The sequence below is a fragment of the Triticum dicoccoides genome, chromosome 6A (assembly GCF_002162155.2).
Source record: "Triticum dicoccoides isolate Atlit2015 ecotype Zavitan chromosome 6A, WEW_v2.0, whole genome shotgun sequence".
NCBI lineage: Eukaryota > Viridiplantae > Streptophyta > Magnoliopsida > Poales > Poaceae > Triticum > Triticum dicoccoides.
Genome location: NC_041390.1, coordinates 422,753,729 through 422,758,443, shown reverse-complemented (window position 1 = coordinate 422,758,443; position 4,715 = coordinate 422,753,729). Strand labels below are relative to the sequence as shown.

At 38.7% G+C, this 4,715-nt stretch overlaps 1 long non-coding RNA gene across 1 annotated transcript in view; it reads right to left on the bottom strand.

Annotated features, from left to right (window-relative positions):
* Positions 1 to 4,286: 4,286 nt before the first annotated feature.
* Positions 4,287 to 4,715, bottom strand: part of LOC119317091 — a 21,579-nt gene continuing 21,150 nt past the window's right edge. The window contains exon 3 of the long non-coding RNA XR_005153509.1: positions 4,287 to 4,346. This is a non-coding gene — a long non-coding RNA (uncharacterized LOC119317091). The remainder of the gene's footprint in view (positions 4,347 to 4,715) is intronic.

Below are 4,715 nucleotides of genomic sequence, written 5' to 3'. Positions count from 1 at the left end.
CGGCGGTGACGGCGACGACGGGTGGCGGGGGCGACGACGGGTGGCGGGGGCGACGGCGGTGAAGGCGACGACGGGCGGCGAGGGCGGCGGAGCCTGCGAGGGCAGCGCGCGATGGGCGATGGGCGCAGCGAAGAAGTTGGATCGAGAAGAAGTGGTGGTCGATGAAATTGAATTTTCGTAAGTGCCATATATATAGGAGGGGTCTTTAGTACCGGTTGGAGCCACCAACCGGTACTAAAGGCCAATTTTCGCCAGGCCAAGGGGCGGGAAACGGCCCCTTTAGTACCAGTTCGTGCCATGAACCGGTACTAAAGGCCCAATCATTAGTACCGGTTGGAGCCACCAACCGGTACTAATGGTTGTGTGCTGCCACCGGCGGTGCACAATGTTTAGTCCCACCTCGCCGAGCGAAGGGCAGCCGCACTGGTTTATAAACCCAGCCGCGGCTGCTCCTTCGAACTTGTCTATATAGCAGGCTTCTGGGCCTAACTAGGGTGCGCTGCCCTGTGAGTCTGCTGGCCCTTCTAAGCCTGCATTTGCACACCCTAGGTCTGGCAGGCCCACTGGGCAGCGCCCCAACAAATTTTTTATATAGTTTTTTTCTTTTCTGCATTATTTACTTTCTTCTATTTATTTTTGAGTAACTTTTTATATAGTTTTTTCTTTTCTGCATTATTTATTTTCCTCTATTTATTTTTGAGTAATTTTTATATAGTTTTTTTTCTTTTCTGCTTTATTTATTTTCTTCTATTTATTTTTGAGTAGTTTTTTTGTGACCCTCTCTACTCGTTCACACATGCTATGCAGGTGAAATGATAATACCATTGCAAATTTCAACATTTTCAGAATTCATTTTGTAGTGATTTTCAATTTCACGGTCATTTAGCTCTCTAAACAATTAGGTAAATGACTGAAAACAACAAATGATGTCAGAACATGTTGGAAATTGATGGCATCACTTTGAATGCTGCATACTGAACACAAAAGAAGTTCGGAGTTCAAATAAGTTTAAAAAACATTGAAGTGCCCGTGTAACAGATGAGTTCTCGTCCGAAACCCTGATACTCCGAAAGAGATTGTCCAGATTGTACACGAAGTGCGTCCAGTTTTTGCCATGACTCTCTCTACTCTTTCGCACATGCTATGCGGGTGAAATGATGATACCATGCCAAGTTTCAACATTTTCAGAGTTCATTTTATAGTGATTTTCAATTTCACGGTCATTTAGCTCTCTAAAGAATTAGATAAATGACTGAAAAACAACAAATGATGTCAGAACATGTTGGAAATTGATGACGTCGCTTTGAATGCTGCATACTAAACACAAAAGAAGTCCGGAGTTCAAATAAGTTTAAAAAACATTGAAGTGGCCGTGTAACAGATGAGTTCTCGTCCGAAACCCTGATACAACGAAAGAGTTTGTCCAATTTGTACACGAAGTGCGTCCAGTTTTTGTCGTGACCCTCTCTACTCTTTCGCGCATGCTATGCGGGTGATATGATGATACCATGCCAAGTTTCAACATTTTCAGGATTCATTTTGTAGTGATTTTCAATTTCACGGTCATTTAGTTCTTTAAACAATTCGGTAAATGACTGAAAAACAAATGATGTCAGAACATGTTGGAAATTGATGACGTCGCTTTCAATGCTGCATACTGAACACAAAAGAAGTCTGGTGTTCAAATAAGTTTAAAAAACATTGAAGTGCCCGTGTAACAGATGAGTTCTCGTCTGAAACTCTGATACTCCGAAAGAGATTGTCCAGTTTGTACACGAAGTGCGTCCAGTTTTTGCCGTGACCCTCTCTACTCTTTCGCACATGCTATGCGGGTGAAATGATGATACCATGCTAAATTTCAACATTTTCACAGTTCATTTTGTAGTGATTTTCAATTTCACGGTCATTTAGCTCTCTAAAGAATTAGATAAATGACTGAAAAACAACAAATGATGTCAGAACATGTTGGAAATTGATGACGTCGCTTTGAATGCTGCATACTGAACACAAAAGAAGTCCGGAGTTCAAATAAGTTTAAAAAACATTGAAGTGGCCGTGTAACAGATGAGTTCTCGTCCGAAACCCTGATACACCGAAAGAGTTTGTCCAGTTTGTACACGAAGTGCGTCCAGTTTTTGTCATGACCCTCTCTACTCTTTCGCGCATGCTATGCGGGTGATATGATGATACCATGCCAAGTTTCAACATTTTCAGGATTCATTTTGTAGTGATTTTCAATATCACGGTCATTTAGTTCTTTAAACAATTCGGTAAATGACTGAAAAACAAATGATGTCAGAACATGTTGGAAATTGATGACGTCGCTTTGAATGCTGCATACTGAACACAAAAGAAGTCTGGTGTTCAAATAAGTTTAAAAAACATTGAAGTGCCCGTGTAACAGATGAGTTCTGGTCCGAAACTCTGATAATCCGAAAGAGATTGTCCAGTTTGTACACGAAGTGCGTCCAGTTTTTGCCGTGACCCTCTCTACTCTTTCGCACATGCTATGCGGGTGAAATGATGATACCATGCTAAATTTCAACATTTTCACTGTTCATTTTGTAGTGATTTTCAATTTCACGGTCATTTAGCTCTCTAAACAATTAGGTAAATGACTGAAAAACAACAAATGATGTCAGAACATGTTGGAAATTGATGATGTCGCTTTGAATGCTGCATACTGAACACAAAAGAAGTCCGGAGTTCAAATAAGTTTAAAAAACATTGAAGTGCCCGTGTAACAGATGAGTTCTCGTCCAAAACCCTGATACACTAGTGCAGAACTGGGCAATAGCACCGGTTCGTAAGGGCCTTTAGTGCCGGTTCGGTAACCGGCACTAAATTGTAGGCACTAAAGCACCCCCCTTTAGTACCGGTTCAGCACGAACCGGTGCTAAACGTCAACCACGTGGCACGAGCCAGCTCCGTGGGCGCGTAGGACATTAGTACCGGTTCGTAACACCAACCGGTACTAAATGTTTTGGTGTGTTTTGGTTTTATTTTTATTTTTACTTTAGTTTTGTGTTTTCAATTTAATTTAGTGATTGTTTTACATTATAATGAGTTGTTAAATCATTAGGTGATTAGTTTGACTGGATGCGTGTGGATCCTAGCTAAGTCATCAAGTATATGTAATATCTATATTATATATACTTGATCACCTACTTAAGTGATCGAGGTAATATGGATATGGCATATACTTGATCACTTAGCTAGAATCCATCCAGTTGAAACAAATATGCAATTTCTTTCATAAATGATATAATAACTCATCATCATCATCATCATATTAATTAATATAAAAACTCTTGCATCATATATATCATCACCAACGGTTTTCATAGCAAAGATATCATCGAGTTCAACATGGTAATGATATTATAAGCATTCATAACACCACAAAAGCAAATCACTGTTTGAGATTAAGTTCAGGACGAAGAACACGGACATGAGAGGACAAGTACTAAGAGCATGAACTAGCTAATTAATCACTCCTGTTGCTCTCTCTCAGGTAAAATAGCATAGAACATGTATAGCTTTGCTGATTCATCATATTGGAGCATGCAGATGAACCTGTCTCCTAATCGTGGGTTGCGCTTCTGATTGCTGCCCCCTAGTACTTCTCTATGATCGTTCACAATTTTGCTCCAGTCTTTTACTATTAAGCATTCTTCGCTATTAGAAATCCTGAATGCACTAAAGTGCATTGTAGGATATCTTGGCCGTAAGCTAACAATATTCATGATACCTTTAGTCTCGATCCAATCAGGCACAAAATTCATCGGGAGTCTCTGTTGAAGAACATCGTATAGTAACATACTTAGCAATGAAGTTTAGCTTAAAAAATAATGTATGCAAAAGATGCACTGAGGAGAAATAGTAGAAATCTTACCATCTTTCCTAAATATATGTGACCATAGTTCAGTACGAACACTATTGGTCGCATGTTTTGAGTACAAACATTTCTAAGTGCAGAAAAGAAATTTGTCTTGACAGCATTAAGATCCTCAAGCCATGAAATATAATGACTTGTCTCCTCAAGTTTAGTTCAGCCCCGGGACAGTGGACGGTCCTGTCTACCAAGCGTCGGACATGTTTGCTTGATTGGAAGTAAGCTGTCAATATAAAAAATTAAAATTAAAAGGTGAAGCAAATGAAGCATAAGACATGCTTAATTACGAAAAAAGACTTGTCGTTGTGACTTACTGTATCCACTTCGAAGTTCTCATCCAGCTTGATGCTGAAGCGTCTATCATCAACTAGAAAATTTCTGCCGCACAGGCCGCGCTGGTCTTTGCAGTATTCGCACATAATGAAATTGTGTTCGTCGCCAGACGACATTCCTATGTTCATAGGTGAAACATTAAACACTTATTAGTTCTATTAATTCAACTAATTCTGTTAATTCAACTAGTTCAACTAACTAATTGAACTAAGCACTTACGAAAAATATACCTAATTAATTGAACTAATTCAACTAACTAGTTCAACTAATTAATTCAACTAAACTAGTTCTATTAATTTTCTTACTAAAAATAAGGTAGCTAGTTCTATATAATAAAATGTTAATTAGATAATGAAATCTCATATAACTTAATTTAATATATATCTAACATATAATTTATATCTAATATCTAACATATATGTTCATATATAGGGGAAACATTAAACACTTACTAGTTCTATTAATTCAACTAAATAAACTAGTTCTA